This window comes from Meriones unguiculatus, chromosome 7, assembly GCF_030254825.1.
Source record: "Meriones unguiculatus strain TT.TT164.6M chromosome 7, Bangor_MerUng_6.1, whole genome shotgun sequence".
In the NCBI taxonomy this organism is placed as follows: Eukaryota; Metazoa; Chordata; class Mammalia; order Rodentia; family Muridae; genus Meriones; species Meriones unguiculatus.
This window is the reverse complement of record NC_083355.1, coordinates 66791451-66811594: the sequence shown is the minus strand read 5'-3', so window position 1 is coordinate 66811594 and position 20144 is coordinate 66791451.

The window sequence follows — 20144 nt, the reverse complement described above, 5'->3', positions numbered from 1 at the left end:
TTTTAATTTTGTTCATTGACTGTTCTCCAGTAATATCTGTAGCCATTTTATTTTTTACTTTTTTTTAGCAATTTGAGGAAAGTTTTCAGACATCTGAAAATAGAAGTGAGCCATTCGTGACCAGGAAAAGACCCGCCAGGAGAAAAGAGCAGAAGAGGAGGAAATGGAGTAACTAGACTAAAGAAGTTTATATAGATGTATGAAAGAGTAATAAAGGAACAAAATAATTTGAACTTAACATACACAAAGAAAATAACCAATCAGTCAAAACTGAATCAACTGGAAATTTAAAAGAATATTTATTGTGTTTTAAGTTTCAATCAAAATTATCTTCTATTCATCTAAAGGTTACTTTTTGCAGTTTGGAAGGGAGAAAACATGAAAATAAAGCTAAGAAAATGACTAAAGCTTCTCTGGAAAAACTTAATATAATGTGGCTGCAGAGAAGATTCAAGTGCTTATGGCATAGGCATAGGGACATACATTAAGATCCCCAGGCTCAAAGAGCAGGCCAATCAGTTCATGTCAGAGACAGTCCCTGTTCCCATTACTATGGAACCCACTTGGACACTCAACTGCCATGGGCTACATCTGTGCAGGGATTCTAGTTTATCTCCATCAATAGTCCTTGGTTGGAGTATTAGTCTAAGAAAAGACCCCTGTGCCTAGATTTTTTGGTTCTGTTCTCTCCTTGTGGAGCTCCTGTCCTCCCAGGTTTTATAATTTCCTACTTCTTTCATGAAATTCCCTGCACTCGAAAAATGAAAATAGATCCATATTTATCACCCTGCACAAAACTAAAGTCAAAGTGGATCAAGGACCTCAACATAAAACCAGATACCCTAAATCAATTGGAAAAAAAAGTGGGGAACAGCCTAGAACTCATTGGCACAGGAGACAACTTCCTGAACAGAACACCAACAGCACAGGCTCTAAGAGCAACAATCAATAAATGGGACCTCATGAAACTGAAAAGTTTCTGTAAAGCAAAGGATACCGTCATCAAAACAAAACGACTGCCTACAGATTGGGAAAGAATCTTCACTAACCCTTTATCTGACAGAGGACTAATATCCAGTATATACAAAGAACTAAAGAAGCTGAAAAGCAGCAATCCAAGTAATCCAATTAAAAAATGGGGAACAGAGCTAAACAGAGAATTCTCGACAGAGGAATATCGAATGGCAGAAAAACACTTAAAGAAATGTTCATCCTCATTAGCCATCAGGGAAATGCAAATCAAAACGACCCTGAGATATCACCTTACACCCATCAGATTGGCCAAGATGAAAAACTCAAGCGATAACACATGCTGGAGAGGTTGTGGAGAAAGGGGAACCCTCCTCCACTGCTGGTGGGAATGTAAACTGGTACAACCACTCTGGAAAGCTATCTGGCGCTTCCTAAGACAAATAGGAATAGTGCTTCCTCCAGACCCAGCTATACCACTGCTAGGTATATACCCAAAGTTTGTTCAAGTACACAAAAAGGACACTTGCTCAACCATGTTTATAGCAGCTCTATTTGTAATAGCCAGAACCTGGAAACAACCCAGATGTCCATCAATGGTGGAATGGGTACAGAAATTGTGGTATTTTTACACAATGGAATACTACTCAGCAATCAAAAAGGAGGAAATCATGAAATTTGCAGGCAAATGGTGGGATCTAGAAAAGATCATTCTGAGTGAAATATCCCAGAAGGAGAAAGACAAACAAGGGATATACTCACTTATATAGACCTATAAGATATGATAAACATAATGAAATCTATACACCTAAAAAAGATAATCAATTGAGCAGACATGGGGTAAGATGATCAATCCTCGTTTAGAAAGACAGATGGGATGTGCATTGAACGTATGACAGGAGTCTACTGAGCGCATCTGAAAGACTCTAACTAGCAGTGTTTTCAAAGCAAAGACTCATGACCAAACCTTTGGCAGAGTACAGGGAATCATAAGAAAGAAGGGGAGTTAGTCTGATGGGGAAAGGATAGGAGCTCCACAAGGACCAAATATATCTGGGCACAGGGTCTTTTCTGAGACTGACATTCAACCAAGGACCATGTATGGATATAACCTAGAACCTCCACTCAGATGTAGCCTGTGGTAGCTCAGTAACCAATTGTTTTCCCAAAGTGAGGGGAACAGGGACTATTTCTAACAGGAACTCAATGACTGGCTCTTTGGTCTCCCCACCCCCGAAGGGAGGAGCAGTGCTGTTAGGCCACAGAGGAGGGCTTTGCAGCCAGTCCTGAAGATACCTGATAAAACAGGATCAGATGAATGGGGAGGAGGTCGTCCCTATCAGTGGACTTGGAAAGGGGCACGGTGGAGATGAGGGAGGGAGGGAGGGACTGGGAGGGAATGAGGGATCGGGACACGGCTGGGATACAGAGTTAATAAAATGTAACTGATAAAAAAAAAAAAAAAAAAAGAAATCCCTACTAAGGTTATTTGGCCTCTCCTGTGTTTCCATGTATATAATAAATATAACAAAACTTTAAAAAAAAAAAAAAAAGAAATTCCCTGCACTCTGCCCAAAGGTTGGCCATAAGTCTCAGTGTCTGCCTTGATACCCTGCAGGGTAGAGCATTTTAGAGGCAGGCTCCTGTACTGTTCCCTGTTTTCTCCTTCTTCTGATGTTCATCCTCTTTGCCTTGCTGTATGGGGTTTTAGCATTTAGCCAGAGTCCTCCTTCTTGATTAGTTTCTTTAGGTGTACAAATTTTAGTATGTGTATCCTATATTATATGTCTAATATCCACTTATGAGTGAGTATATATCTCCCCCTGAGGGGGGAGCAACCTTACCAGGCCACAAAGGAAAATAGTGCATCTACTCCTGAAGAGACGTGATAGACTAGGATCAGAAGGAAGGAGAGGAGGACCTCTCCTATCAGTGGACTTGGAGAGGGATGTGTGTAGAGAAGGGAGAGGGAAGGTGGGATTGAGAGAAGAGAAGGGAGGGGGGTATGGGGGATACAAAGTAAATAAAGCATAATTAACAAAAATTAAAATAAAAAATGGAAAGAAAAATATTAATCCTAAAAAGAAAAATCCCCAGGCTCAGTCATGTGTACTTGTCATCCAAGCCCTTGGCAGTTGAAGACTGGAGGACCTGTGTGCTTTCTGCTTGTCACTCAGTCTAGACAAATCGGTGAACTCTATGTTCATTGAGAGATTCAGGCTCAAACTATGAGGGGGAGACTGATGGTTGAGGAGGACAACTAAGGTCAACTTCTGACCTCTACATAAGCACTTACACATGCATGTACACACAGGTGAATAAAAATAGGAATTTAAATTATTTTATTTAATGTGAAGAAATATGGAATAATGATATAACTGTGAATGTCCCATGCAGGGGAGAACCATGGATGTGCTAAAGTCAGTCCTCATTCTTAGGTTTTATGTAATGACATTACTATGATCTCTTGACCACACCTAAATCATTTTAGGATATAAGATGTTCATATTTCAGTAAGGATACCTCCTCTCAGCATTAGATGAGACAGATGTTTCATCATCTGGCAACAGCTGGATGATCTTATTGGCAATTAAAGCCATTAGTATCTCAATTATGAATTCTCAACTACTAAATTACACACAGACTCCAAGACACCCACATGTAGAAGTGCCTCTGACGGTGATCTCAACCCCTCTGCCCTCCAGCAATGATCCCACTTTCTTTCTGAGGTTCAAACGCCTTAGGCCAGAAGAGTGCCTAACATTAAAATGACATGATAGTAGAAGTAGGATTATCTGGGGTGAAAATGGGTGTCAGTATGAGTGGTAGGTAGATCAGAGAGAACAATGAGGTTTAATATGATTGTAATGTGTGATATGAACATAGGCACTATCAAAAATAAAGTTGATTAACAAGTAAGAGGCCTAAAAGGCAAGAATCTAAATAATTTCCCACAAGGATTTAATTCTTTTCTATGACTTCAGTTTTCTTTCTTCTCCCGGACTATATTGCTAATTGTGAAATTCTAAAAGTTTAAAAACATGTGATTTAATTTCTGGGTACATTGTAGTCACTGGAATGAGGTGTGCAAAAACGGTTTTCAAATTATGGTGTGCAACATTCTCTAATTCTTGCTATCAATATTAGAGATGTGTAATATACCCCTTTAAAAATCTCTAAATAACATTTTAAAAGTTTATTTAGTGTACAAAGTTATTCAGACTGAAATATTTATGCTAATTCACACAACCCCATTTCTTTTTTTAATTTTTTATTATTAGTTACATTTTATTTACTCTGTATCCCAGCTATATCCTGCTCCCTCATTCCCTCCCAACCCCACCCTCCCTCCCTCATCTCCTTCCTGCCCCTTTTCAAGTCCACTGATTGGGGAGGTCCTCCTCTCCTTACATCTGACCCTATTTTATCAGGTATCTTCAGGACTGGCTACAAATCCCTCCTCTGTGGCCTAGCAGAACTGCTCCTCCCTTCAACCCCATTTCTTTCAGCTGCTTTTCTTTCTCTACTATGCAGTCACAACTCTCTAGTATCTATAACTTTTCTTCTACATAGTATATATAATTAAAATATCAAACCTGAATGTTCAAGCTTTAAATATGATGCTCCAGATGGCACTGTTTTTAGATATCGCTCTATTAAAAGGGAAGATGACTCCATCTTCTGTTTTGAGAATTTAGATTTTCTTTGAGAATCACACTGTAATAACTAATCATTTTACAAGCTTAGTGTTATTAGAAAATGTTCACATATTCTCAAGGGAAACAATTTTATAATTAAATCATAGAATGAGGAGTTTTTCTGTTCTCATCTTGTTTTATTTGAGACTCACTCCCTGTGAATGAAAACACACTAACCTACTTACTACCACCCTCTGGTTATTCCTGTCTTGTCTGTGTTTGACATTCTGAGAACTGAACAGTAAGGTGATAGAGTGTAATTGAAGACAAAAATGGAAGGATAACTCGATCATTCTTTTATCCTAATTAATGACTTTAACAACGCAATGTATCTTTAAAAAATTCTCAGACACATGCTGCTATTCCCTTATTGATAATTTTTATTTGAAAATTATTTCTAGAAGTAGTTCACTGTCAAATTAAAGACAAAGTCACATGAGAAATATAAATGTCATTGTAAATGTGTAACTTACTTTTTTTTCTATAAGCTCAATTGTATTGTAGAAAAATTGGAGTATTCCTCTTTGTAAGAATATGCCTGTGTGTTGGTTACTTTGATGTACTTGTTTATAACACATTAGAATTAAGTGAATTCCACATTCTCTTCAACACTAAATACCAAACAACTGAAGATTTAAGACCAAACTGCTGGAAAGGTGCTATTTTATTACACTTCTTATATCAGGAAACAATTATCTTATATATAATTTTAAAAGACAGATTGTTTATAACTTTATTTCTAAGTAAGCAGAGAAGATGCTTCAACTTTTGTAAAGTAAATGTATGAACCTCTCATAAAACTAACTTAAATTTATGTTCAAAGGTTTAGAATTCCTGTTTACTGTATTTAACCCTAGTAAAATTATGCATTTTAAAGCCTACAAAAATAATGCAGTGGATTAAAACCAAACCCAAATATCTGTCCCTACACTGTTCACTGTTCGGTTATGCCTAAGTTTGTAGTTTCTATGAATGCCACGTGCTTCTTTAATCCACGAAGCTGGCGTTAAGCATATGCCAAAGCACTATGTAATTTAATTACATACACAATTAATGTGATCTTGCTTATACTGTACCATTAAAAATGTACTCATCGAAAAATAAAAATAAAAAAAATGTGCTCATCTATGATGTGTACAACACAAACCTTCTGTCTTAATGAATATGACCTGTGTATTCCTGGCTATCCTATGTGGAGGCTGAGGGTAATAGCTATATTATGTTCAACCTCATGGGATTGGAATTCAATAAAGAGTTTAGCTGCTAAGCACTCCTGTAAGGGATTTTCCCAATCAGGCTATTCTAAGGGGGGAAACACATTGGAAACGTTGGTGAGACCTCCTTGTAGCATGCCAGGTAAAATGAGATTGGAAAGGGAAGCTTTGGTTTTTCCTCCTTGCTTTTGTTTCACTAGAAAGTTTACTTGTACTGTAGGTGCCACCACTGCTATCACAATTCTTTTTCTGTTATCATAACCCAGAATCCCACAGCTTCTAATGTGAACAGAAGATCCATGGGTCTCTAGGATTCCTCCGGGTCTCCAGCAACAGATCAGAACTATTGAAGCATCTGGCCTTGTGCCCCAAGCACCTACCAGGTTGTCAGCCTCCACACTGAAAGGTTGGCCATTGTTGGAATACTCAGACAATATTGTATGAGCCCATCTAACAATTTCCCTTTTAATATATGCTCATTCTGTTTGGTTCCATTTCTCTGGAGCACCCTGACTAAACACACGAACAAAGCCACATGCTGGAATGCTCTGATCATTGTAGGATTTTCATGAATGAGAAACTTATCTGTTGGAGGAGATACTAGTACATGCCTATAAATCCTAACACTAAGACGCTGAGACAGAAGCATGACTTATGCCCAGCCTCGTGAAGGGCAACTGCCACATGTATAAAGAAAGACATGGAATGCCAGCATGTCCAGTGGATGGACTCCATGCAATAAGCAAGATTCCAGCCAGGGTAAAAAGAAGAACTTTAAAGAAATGGGGTACAACCCATATGATGGTTGGCCATATGGAAGTTAGTACCTCATAGAAAATAATATACTACAGAAATTTCAAATTAGAAAAAAAAAGTTACTTAAAGTTTCTGATCACAAAATTTGCAGTAGAAAGGAAATACTACTTTCAAAATACGTCTTTATAGAGGGTTTAAAGATATCTTGAATACCTACAATTTTTCTGTCTCTCATGTTCCCTTACAGTAGAATATAACAAGGGCCACCAAGCAGCTAGCTATTACCAGCAGCAAAGTAAGTCACATGCAATTTAGCAAAGATAAAATGTGGCATAAATGGTTATAAAACAACAACAAAAAATACTATCCACTTTCCGTAGTATCTTCTAAATGTTGAGCTATACTCAAAAATAACAATGAAAAATGAGTACAAAGTATGAAAGAACAGGCAGGAATTTGATGAATTAACCATAATAATTGTGAATGTACTTGGTGTCCGTGGGGGTTCCCTAGTAAGGAGAGCAGGGACAGTCAATGGCATGAACTCCTGTGCCTGCTCCTTGACCACCTCCCCCTGGTGAGGTGGACTTATTAGGTCACAGAGAAAGAGGATCCAGACAGTTCTTATAAGACCTGATAGGCTAGGGTCAGGTAGTAAGGGAGGAGGACCTCCTCTATCAGTGGACTTGGGAAGGGACATAGGTGGAGAAGAGGGAGGGAGGGTGGAACTGGAAGGAGATAAGGGAGGGGGCTACATCCAGGTTACAAAGTGAATAAATTGTAATAAATAATAAAGAAAAATTAAAAAAAGAAAAAGCAAAGATATCTTTTTGAAAAGAACAAAAATCAAATCAACCTAATGCAAAGGTAATTAATGCACAGTAAAGGGAGTCAGTGAAAGGCAGGTATATTTAAGAAGTATGAATAGCAATTAAGCCAAGTACAATTTTGACTTTTATTATTATACTTTTAAAAATTATATTAATTGCAGATTATCACTTTGTATCTCAGCTGTAGCCCCTTCCCTCATTCTGTTCCAATCCCATCCTCCTTCTCCTCCCATGGCCCTCCCCAAGCCCACTGATAGGGGAGGTCCTCCTTCCCTTCCATCTGACCCTAAACTATCAGGTCTCATCAGAACTGGATGAATTGACTTCTTCTGTGACCTGGTAAGGATGCTCTCTTCTCTAGGGGAGGTGATCAAAGAAACAGTCATTGAGTTTATGTCAGAGACAGTCCCTGTTCCCATTACTAGGGAACCCACTTGGTCACTGAGCTGCCATGGACTTATTTATTTATTTATTTATTTATTTATTTGAGACAAGATATCATATAGCCCAGGGAACTCATTGTGTCAGAGATGACTTTGTACTTCTGATTCTCTTGTCATCCTCTTCCAAATCCTGGGCACACAGAATATACCATTACTTCCAGTTTAGGAAGTGCAAGAGAGAGAACTAAGGTTCCTTTCATGCTAAGTAAAGAGTCTACCAACTGAGCACATCCCTAGTCCCTTTCCATTCGCAAAACACAAGCATACCCTCGCCTCTGTTGTCTGTTGTTTCTCTTTAGATAAATGGACTAGCTGTTTTTCTGAGACATTCTTACCAATCATTTTACCTGGCTGAAACCAAAATTGTTAAAATTCTGCTTGTGGGGCCCTGCAAAACCTGCCAGGGGATTGTAATACCATCAGACATTACTAAATGTCAAATCTATGTATATGTTTCAGAAAACAGTTGCCTTTTATGATATGAAGTAGAATCAGGAGTCATTGACTTAGGAACTTACTGTAGGTTTTGAAAGATGGGGTCTCATTGTTTCATTCCTCTTCCAATATACCCCATTCTTCATGATTACAAATGGGAAGTGGAAATTTTATAATGACAACAGGCAACACATTTATGAAGAACTAGAGAAGATAAGGAAGTCTGTCACCATGTTGTTTCTTCTTATTCTCTCCTTCCCCACTACACATCATTTATTCCAATTTTTTCACATTGCAACCCAAAGGAAAAGCAACCGTGAAAGCATGGACAAGTTGTTTTTCTTTCTTTTTTTTTTCTTTTCTTTTTTTATTTTATTAATTACACTTTTTTCCTTTTGTATCCCCCCATAAGCCCCTTCCTCCTCCCCTGCCTATCCCACCCTCCCTCCCCTTTCTGCATGCATGCCACTCCCCAAGTCCACTGATAGGGGAGGTTCTCCTCTCCTTTCTGATCTTAGTCTATCAGTTCACATCAAAAGTGGCTGCATTGTCCTCTACTGTGGCCTGGTAAGGCTGCTCCCCTCTCAGGGGCAGGTGATCAAAGAGCAGGCCAATCAGATTATGTCAGAGGCACTCCCTCTTCCCATTACTATGTAACCCACTTGGACACTGAACTGCCATGGGCTACATCTGTGCAGGGGTTCTAGGTTATCTCCATGAATAGTCCTTGGTTGGAGTATGAGTCTCTGGGAAGTTCCCTGTGTTCAAATTTTCTGGTTCTGTTGCTCTCCTTGTGGAGACCATGTCCTCTCCAGCTCTTACTATTTCCCAGTTCTTACCTAAAATTCCATTCACTCTGCCCAACAGTTGCCCATCAGGCTCAGCATCTGCTTTGATAGTCTGTAGGGCAGAGGCTTTCGGAGGCCCTCTGTGGTAGGTTCCTAGTTTGTTTCCTGTTTTCTTCTGGCTTTCAGAAGCCCTCTGTAGAAGGTTTCTAGGTTGTTTCCTGTTTTCTTCTTCTTCTGATGTCCATCCTCTTTGCCTTTCAGGATGGGGATTGAGTGTTTTAGTTAGGGTCCTCTCTCTTGCTTAGTTTCTTTAGATGCACAGGTTTTAGTGGGTTTGTCTCAACAGATACAAGAAGATTGAAATAATCCCTTGTATCCTGTCTGATCACCATGGAATAAAGCTGGACCTCAATAACAACAGAAATAGCAAAAAGCCTACACATACATGGAAACTTGCTACTAAAAGACAGCTGGGTCAGGGAAGAAATAAAGAAAGAAATTAAAATCTTCCTATAACTCAATGAAAATGAAGACACAACATACCCAAACTTGTGGAACACAATGAAGGCAGTGCTAAGAGGAAAGTTCATAGCACTAAGTGCCTTCAAGAAGAAATTTGAGACAGCGCATTCAAGCAACTTAATGGCTCACTTAAAAACCCTAGAAAATGAAGAAGCAGACACAACAAAAAGGAGTAGATGGCTGGAAATAATCAAACTCAGGGCTGAAATCAATCAATTAGAAACAAATAAAACAATTCAAAGAATCAATGAAACCAAGTTGTTATTCTTACAAAGCTTTCAAGTCAGACCATCTCTTTGTGGTTTGACCTACTTCAGCTACATGTTCTGGTTAATTAATTGGAAGGGATCCTTGAGATGAAGTTTGGCTAATTACACAGGGGCTTTCATTGTCAGAAAGCTGACCATAAACTAGAGACCAGCTTTTCTTGTTGCCAGTGTTAGTTACTATTCTCTTGAGGTAAAATGTCATGACCAAGGCAATTTACATAAGAATTTATTTTGGCTTGTAATTCCAGAAAGATAAGAATACATCTTGTTGGGGAAGCATGGTATTAAGCAACAGGCACGATGGCAGAAACAACATGTTTTGAGTTCATATTTTCAAAGACAAGCTCAAAGAAAACTAAAGGTGGCTCAAAGCTTTTAATCTCAACCCACATCTCCTTGGGCATACTTCCTTCAGGAACACTAAATTATCCCCAAACAGTGTCACCATGTGTTTAAACACCAACACCAAATATTATGGGGGACACTTATTCAAACTACTACACTGCCCTTGTCACCTACCTCTCAAAGGAAATATTTTTCCTATCAAATGGATGGCAGAACAAGTACCAAATTAAGACAAAATCTAGTGACATAAAAAGTGAACTTGAACTAGTTTTAAAAGATCATTAGCCTTTCAAATGGAAAAAAAAAAGGTAGTAATGGATCATAAAATGTTACACAATACAGGGTTATTAGAGTAAGGCTGAAAGATCTTCAAATTTTAGTTAGCCTGTTTCCTAATGAGCAAAGGTTGTACATAAAACTGAAAAGGAAAGAGCAGTCAGGATATAAAAGACCTTAGACTATGAAGAAGTCAATTCGTTTGATTTATCCATAGTGTGAATATATCACCAATCCAACAGATCAAGAAAGAAAAATCTATTCATAAAATCGTTTTCCCATTTTCCCAACCACAGTGAAATACAGGTTACACTGGCAGTAGTGATCCTAGCATCTTATTTAACCTGATCCATTTTTAATCTTATTCAGTCTTTAAGAGGCTTCATGAGCATGATACTTTATTATATATTTCAAAGAAGGAAATTAAGTGTTAGCTTTGTGGAAAGCTGAATTAAATCTTGTGATATATGAGAAAAGCAATTTGCATAACTACTATAAAAGCACCTGCAAGAGGTCCCATAACCTCTGCTCTAACTGCTTCACTTGGACTTTGGGAGACTACTTTTGCCTCATATTCCTACACTTCATTTGCCTCCAAATTGCCAAATTAAACAAATTGTAATTGGGTTAAGTTAGTGCCCTATACCGATACAATTCATTTGGGGATGGTAAAAATCAGTTTCAACTTTGTTATTTTGTAGAGCTAGTGGATAAATCATTTAAAAAAGTTTCTATTACTTACACTTTTATGTCTTTTTATATTATCTCATATATGGGGAAGGATGTTTGTGGATGTTTTTTAAAATATAAATCTACTGATGAATGTGAACATTATTTTCAATTATTTTGTTATCTTATCTATTCAAATGATTGTCTGCCAATAGAATATATTGATTTTCTCACAGTCAAAACAAATAGGTATCACATATTCAGCATTTAATGAAAGTCTCTGTTTATTTCAGGTTCGTTTCTTTAGACTCTCTCCTAGGAAACTATGTTTACTTAAATGAGTCTCTTATAAGTATTTCATTCAGGGAAGGCAACTAAGTTCTAACTAGTTCCAAAAGCCTCTCAACATTTTTTTTTGCCTTCAATTAGCATCTCAGTCCCAAACTGGGGTATTGTACAGACATGTGCAGAATGTAAGAGAAAATACCTGATGTCAAGATACAGAAAGATTAAAAAAATTGAAAATTATGAAATAAGCATATGCTTCAGTAAGATGATAGACAGAAAGATAGATAGATACATAGATATATAGATGTAAAAAAGCCTGGAGAATAGAAATCAGACAGCTCTGCAGCAGCTGGGAGTTCTGTGTCATAGAAGGGTGCTCTGTAAACCTTGATAAAATATTCCACAGTACATCCGATTTAGGAGGGCTTGAGACACAATATTAGTGTGTATGGAGGAAAAAGAACACATGATCTTTTGCCTATGTCTTGTAAATTGCCTCAGATAAATCAATTCAAGAAAAATTGCCAACAAGTGCAATCAATTGGAGCTATGGTATAAAAGTATATACACTCACTTTACCTTTTTTAGTTTATTTAATTTTTATTAATTACAGTTTATTCATTTTGTATCCCAGCTGTAGCCTACTCTCTCTTCCTCTCCCAATCCCACTCTCCTTCCCTCATCTCCTCCCATGCCCCTCCCCAAATCCACTGATAGGGAATGTCCTCCTTTCCCTTCCCTCTGACCCTAGCATATCAAGTCTCATCAGGACAGGCTACATTGTCTTCCTCTATGGCCAATCCTGAGATTTCACCTTACACCCATCAAAATGGCTAAGATCAAAAACTCAAGTGACAGTACATGCTGGAGAGAATGTGGAGAAAGGGAAACCCTGCTCCATTGCTGGTGGGAATATAAACTTGTACAACCACTTTGAAAATCAATCTGGTGCTTTCTCCGACAATTAGGAATAGCACTTCCTCAAGATCTAGCAATACCACTCCTAGGCATATATCCAAAAGATGCTCAAGTATACAATAAGGATACTTACTCAACAATGTTCATAGCAGCTTTATTCATAATAGCCAGAATATGAAAACAACCCAGATGTCCTTCAACTGAACAATGGATACAGAAATTGTGTTACATTTATACAATGGAATACTACTCGGTAATTAAAAACACGAAAATCATGAAATTTGGAGGAAAATGGTAGGAACTAGAAAAGATCATCCTACATGTGGTATCTCAGAAATAGAAAGACATGTGGTATATACTCACTTATAAGTGGCTATTAGCCACATAATATGGGATAAACATACTAAAAATCTGTACACCTAAAGAAGCTAAGCAAAAAGGAGGACCCTGGGTAAGATGATCAATCCTCATTCACAAAGGCAAATGGGACACACATCAGAAGAGAGAGAAAACAGGGAAGAGGACAGGAGTCTACCACAAAGGGCCTCTGAAAGACTCTACCCAGCAGGGTATCAAAACAAATGCTGAGACTTATAAACAAACTTTGGGCAGAGTGCATGGATTCTTATGCAAGAAGGAGGATATTGAAAGACCAGGAGGGGACAGGATCTCCACAAGTAAAGTGACAGAACCAAAAAATCTGGACACAGGGGTCTTTCTTTTCTGAGATTGATACTCCAACCAAGGACCATGCATGGAGATAACCCAGAACCCCTGTACAGATGTAGCCTATGGCAGCTCAGTCTCCAAGTAGGTCTCCTAGTAATGGGAACAAGGAATTTCTCTGACATGAACTTAGTGGTTGGCTCATTGTTCACCTCCCCTTGAGGGGGGAACAGTTTTACCAGCACACGCAGTGTCTCAATCCCCCCAAATTATCTAAATTGAATTGAAAAATGCAAAATCGTAAATCAAATTTAAATGATCTTCATGTTATGCTGGTATGCTTATCTTTTCTCATTTTATGAATTTTTGAAACAGCTGTTGGCCATTTAAATAGTTGCCAGTATATTTTCTATTATGCCAAAATAATACACTACACAATTAATAAGAACTGATAAAATGTATTTGAAGATATATACACTATCATCTATTGTGTCTGAAATGTTGTGTGAGTGTGTTTATATGGAACTCTAAATTGGAAATCATTAGTTTATGAGTGCATGATTCATGTTCTTTCTACTCTTCATAAAAAGCAAAAAGAATTTTGATCATCTTTATTAAAAGTCATTATTTTATGATATTTTGCCTTGATAAATGTCCCGTGCTCTGGAGAGGAATGAGTGTAGTATAAATACTATGGAGGGAAGGAGTTGCTTGTTTGTCAGCTCTGCTCAGGCTCCAGGAATTCTTTATATAAAAACAAAACAAAACAAAAAAAGTATTGTTTCTGCCTTGTTTGTGACTCCAGGCTGCAAGACTGCCATTAGCTCAGTACACACACCTAGCTTGAACTTCCTTCTCTCTCTCCTCATTCAAATCTGTCCTCAGGCTCCAGATGTGTGGGAATGCCTCAGATTTTATATGTTATTGTACAATTTCTTACCAGCGCTTATCTTAGTCCACAGAATGGATTTCTGAAGGTCAAGTCAGCAGAGTAAAAGTCACTGAGAAGATAGAGAGCAGGCATCTATCAGAGATGGTGCCTGACGCTGTGAAATAACACGTTCTGAGATAGTTTTGTCTTTCAGAGGGCTCCCCTTCTGCTATGAGAAACTTATGAAGTTTTCCTTTGAAAAAGCACAAGAAAAGTTTCTTTTTTTTTTCTCTTCCAGATTTGACCTAAACCCCAGACACCAATGTGGGTTCATTTTTCTTTAAGTTTTTAACTTTCTATGAAGTAAGACTAATAAAAAAAAATCAAATTTCCTGTTTGATTTGTCAAAGAAATCTTAGGGCAATGAAAACCTTGAAATTCTTCCCTACCTGACTTTGGCACAGTGGAAGGAAGATCGAATCAGAGCCAGGTAAAATTTTATTTTTATTAATCCTATAGCTACTTTAGGATTAAGATTGTCATTTGTCTCCAGTGATAGGTACTGCATGGATGGCTTAAATCTAAAATTCATCGCATGGGCCCGTGTTTTAATGTTCATTCCCAGTTGGTGGAACTATTCTGAGAAGTTCTAGAAACTTCAGGAGATAGGGCTTACATAGAGAAAATGAGTACTCGAGCTACAACCGTGGAGATAAGTTATCTCTGGCCCCCTTCTACATTCTCTGCTCTGTGGTCCAAAATTATGTGAACTGATCCGTCGAACCATGCCTTCCCTGCCACAATGACTGGGCCCTTTAAAAGCATGAACCCAAATAAATATTCCATGTTTTCAGTTGTTTATGCCAGGTACTTGGCCATTTAAAAAGCTAACCAGAGCAGTTATAATGAAGACCTCTCATAAAAATAAAATTCAGTGTGTTGTAAAATACCTGTGTTGGAATCCTCCTTGTGAAAGCTGCCTGACCACGGGTGCTGGAAATCAAATCCAAATTCTCTATAAGAGCAGTACAGTACATACTCTTAACTAGTAAGCGACTTCTTCAGCCACTGCATTTATTGTTACTTTATTAATTTCAACGTGTTTCATATTTTTGTGAACACTTTTGAATACAATAAAAAGACTATATTTATTAAAAAATAATTTTCCCATTTAGTAAGCAGGTATACCTTCACAGTAATTATATCTATTTTAACTTTTCAATTAAGGTGGAAATTGATCCTTGAGAAGGTAAACATCTCACTGAAGAGACCATCAAGAATTTAAGCTTATAAATGAGAACATTTCATATACTTGCTATGGCATTATGGTAAACCCAGAGATCAGTTACTGACTTTGCTATGCTATTGTAAGAGAAGTTCCTGGGGTCAGACAGCACTTCCAAGATCTCTTTTCTTGCTACGGGTCTAGTAGGTTTCCAAGACTCTGTGTACTTGGTGAAAATATGAAAGCCTGCATAAAATGGGCTGGTGCAGGCCTGCAATACTGAACTCGTGAAAGTGGAGTCCACAAGATCAGGTGTTCAAGGCCCGGCCTGTACTACAGAATAAAATCCTGTCTAAATGTTTGTTTGTTTGTTTGTTTGTTTTTAAATTCTGATATAGGGTTAACAATTTAAAATATTTTTTGCTGAAATTTAATTTCTAAATTAACCTAAAGTGTTGGTCTTCCACCGTTATTTATCAAATTGTAAACCTGGTAAAAGTGGAGAGTTGTAAAGTTGTCAGAGTAAATATGCAAAACCTCCACAAACTAATTGTTAAAGATTCTTAGGCTTATGAGGCTGCTCAGAATGCCTTTTCCCTTCAATCATTACTTCCATGTTTTGTGTCTATGACCCAGAGAACAGTTGCTCTTTTGTACTGTTGACACACTTCTCCTGCTTAGCATTGCCCAGAGGTCCCAGGCTTTCCATGCAGAAAATCTTAACTAGTGTTGTGTATTCTGCCCTCTGTCCTGGGAGAGACTTATCTCAGATTCATCAGGCCAGCTGACTACAGGCCCACCACACACAGATCCACCACTCACAGGCTTACCACACCACAGAACCTCCCTCCCTGCTATCCTTCCTTTCTTCCATTATTTGTTTTATTTGTTTGTTTGTTTGTTTGTTTGTTTTCTTTAGTCTCTGCAAGTTGTTACAAGGTTTACTCCTGGAGTTTCCTATTTTTATCTTCTCACCAACAAGTCCTCTGGAGATTTTTGGCTTACCCATATCTACACTATGATTGTCACCTGTATGGAGAAGAACTCTGTGGAACACTGAGCTCCTGATCCTTTTCTTCTGCCCTCTATTTTCTGTTGTTACTTTTCTAAAGAATTACCTTCTTATGGCTCCTGGCAATAAGCCAAATACAGGGAAGCAATGGAATGCCCATTCCCCCTACTTTATCTAGTACTTGCACAGTCCTGGTAAACTTCCATATTAATATCATTTGAGCCTGTCTTCTTCCGTATCAAACCCATCTTTCCTCAGGATCTTTCCATTAGGATCTTCTGCCTGGGTGAAACTATAGTGTCATATCTTAGCTTTCTACACATATTTCTCAACATTACAAACACCCACCTCCCTTCCATCCTAAAAACTTAAGTAGCAGCTACCCCTTGCTCTCTGGATAAAAATAAATGTATAAAATAAATGGTAGGATCTTCAGGATCAGATTGTGGTCTGTAACCTCAGAAACAGCTGTGGTGTAACTGGCAGTCACAAGGTACTCTTCAGTTCTTTTCCTTGGAGGCCATGGGAAAGGTCTGCAATCCTTGTCTAACTGTGAGCCATAACAGCAAAGAATCACTCATTTCAGGAAAAAAAAAAGAAATTGTTCTGGAAGTACAAATTTAGTTTCAGCATAGCCTAACAACCTCTACTGTTAGAACATATTGAGCTATTCTTCTGGGTGCCTTCACTTGGGCTGAGTAAACTTGTCTTTGTGTAATTTATATAATTTAGTCTCCAATTTATCTTAAAGACAATCATTTTTTTTCCAGGAGCAACATCTTCCTCTCAGACATTGCTTTTTCATCTTACATTTCTCATCCTTCTTTCTGCTTCTGGAGCTTGACTACTATATGCTTGAATTGTTTATCTCCATTCCTCTGAGTTTCCTTGGACCCTGGAGATCCATGGTAAACTTCCTTTGCCTGAACCTCTGTAGAATATATACTTGGCTCTGCCTCCTTTTCACAATCACTTGTTCTTTTAATCCTTAGGTGTTTAACCAGCAAGGTCTTGTGTGCGGTGCATATACATTGTTTGAGTGAATGTTTTTTTTTTTTTTCTATAAGCAGAGAAAAACAGATACCAACAGGAAAAGAACACTCAATATATAACTTTCAGCAATATCAGTAAAGATGAGAAGACAAGACCTTAGTTTTAAAACTAGAGATGAAAATGAAAAAAAAAGCACTGACGAGAACAATGAAAAAAATTATCAGTTAATTAAATTCTGAAATTTATCATTTTTATATGCATGCAATGTCTCTGCTTTTATTCCAAGTTCAAGTGCATGAGCATCAATACTGAATTCCAATTGAGCTTTTGTGAATGAATAGCTAACTCAAGGTTGGAAGGAGATTAAACATGCTGCTTGTGAGATTCTCAGTTAGTATACTGGAAGTCGTAGGTGTGACTAAAGGTCACTTGAGCATCCAAGAATTTGCATAATTCTGGCTTATGAGAATATATCTTACATCACAATGGCACTCTTACAACTGCTTGTCTTCACACTTAAGACCTATGTAATCTTAAGAAATGAAATTCCTTCCCAGAACTTTCACCTAAAGCACAAAAGAATGACTCAATAATGATAGGCACCAATAATTTTTTATCTCAATACTGACAGTAAAATCTGTTTTTATGTGACAGGAGCCTATTATATATATGAAATTGTGAAAAAGTATATCTGTATTCTTCATCAGTTAATTATTATAGGTGTTTTGTAGCAGTAATAGAAATGTTATAGCTTAGATATTTTTTATATTGCTCTGAAGAGACACCATGACCAAGACAATTTATTTTAAAAAGCATTTAGTTGAGGGCTAGCTTACAGAGTCAGAGGGTGAGTCTATCCATGATCACCATGACAGGGAGCATGGCAACAGGAAGGTAGGCATGACACTGAGAGCGGTAACTGAGAGCTTGCATCTTATCTAAAAGTCATGGGCCTGGCATGAGCTTTTGAAATGTCAAAACCCACTCCCAATGAAACACCTCCTCCAACAAAACCACACCTCTATATCCCTCTTAAAATATTTCCACCAGATAGGAACCAAACATTCAAATAAATAAGCCCATGAGGAGCCATTATGTTTCAAAACATCGCATTCTACACCTACGTCCTCAAAGACTTGTAGGCATATCATAAGAAAATTTTAATCCAACTTCAGAAGTCTTCGTAGTCTTTCACAGTCTCAAGACCTTTTAAAAATCCCAAATCCAAAGTCTCTTCTGAGACTTAAGGCAATCTCTTAACTATAAACCTTCTATAAAAGCAAAATGCAAATTATACACTTCCAACGTACTGTGGCTCAGACTATGTGTTACCATTCCAAAAAGGAGGAAAGGAGCAAAGTGAGGAAACATTGGATCATCTCTAATATACATGGATTTTCCTCTCTAGGGAAATGCTTTTTTTCAAACTTTCTTGAGACTTATTTTAAGCATGGAAGATAATCAATTCTACTTCTTTTTTTATTTTTAATTTTTTATATATTAATCACAGGTTATTTATTTTGTATCCCAGCCATAGACCCCTCCCTCATTCCGTTCCAATCCCACCCTCCCTTCCTTATCTCCTCCCTGCCCCTTTCCAAGTACACTGCTAGAGGAGGTCCTCCTCCCTTTCCATCTCACCCTAGCTTATCAGATATCTTCAGGACTGGCTGCCATGTCCTTCTCTGTGGCCTAGCAAGACTGTCCCTCCCTCAGATGGGGGGGTAAAGGAACCAGTCTTTGAGTTCACCTCAGCAATAGTTCCTGCTCCCTTTACTAGGGAAACTCACTTGGTTACTGAGCTACCACGGGCTACATCCAAGCAGGGGTTCTAGGTTATATCCTTACATGGTCCTTGGTTGGAGAAGCAGTCTCATAGATGGCAACAATTCTACTTAAACTTAAATGTTTGAAAAGACATGTTATAAAATTTTAATATTTCTTTTGACTAATTTCCTAAGAGTGTACACATAGTCATTCTAGGTCAGACATTAATAGCCACTTAAAAAAACAAAGGCTGTTTATTCTCTTCCTCTACATTCTTATTCATATCCTCTGAGATAATGTAATGCAAGATATGAAAAATGTTTCCTGCATGCAAATTTCATTCTGTGGAATTTGAAGCTCTAGAATATTGAGTCTATATGTAGAAGAAAAACAGCCTACTCTTATACTATCCTGAGATAGGATGAGAAACATCCTAGATTCTCATCTTCAGCTACATCTCTCTGTCACACAAAGCATGGCTGCGTTTTACTAGAAATAGTTCTGTACTTAAAGTTCATTTATTTGACGTGTAAACATGTGGGGTTAATAGTCCTCTGTCTTTTGGACACCTTGGAACATAACATAAGGACCTCAGCCAGCCCACAGCCCTGAGTACACTTACAGCAGTGTAATTGACTTACACTGATGGCTGAAAACCTAGCTTTACTGGTATGTGAAGTAAAATTGTATACGCATAACTACTCCAATTTTTCATACACATTTTTATTAGAAGATGGTGGCATTTTACAGAAGCACTGAGAAATGTAGTTTCATTTAACTCCCACTCCAGCGAGATCCACTGTATTTGGTCTCTGTAGGCACCTGTACTCACCACACATACCCACCTTTAGGCATACATACATATATATATATAATTTAAAACAAAATAAATCTCAAAAAATAAAAGTATATATATATATATATATATATATATATATATATATATATATATATAACTCCATATGGCTACTTTTAGACTCCACTACATGTTTTGACCTTTATCAGTTCAGAAGTAACAGAAACTTCATGTTTCTGTGTCACATAAGTTCAAGAACACCACATTGGACTGTCTGCAAAAGGAGACAGGCCAGTGGAGCATCTGTTCTGCTAGTCAGTGACAAACAGTCCCCATAGTACCAGCACATCTCTACCCATTCAAAATAAATGTGGCAAAATAGGAGCAAACCATC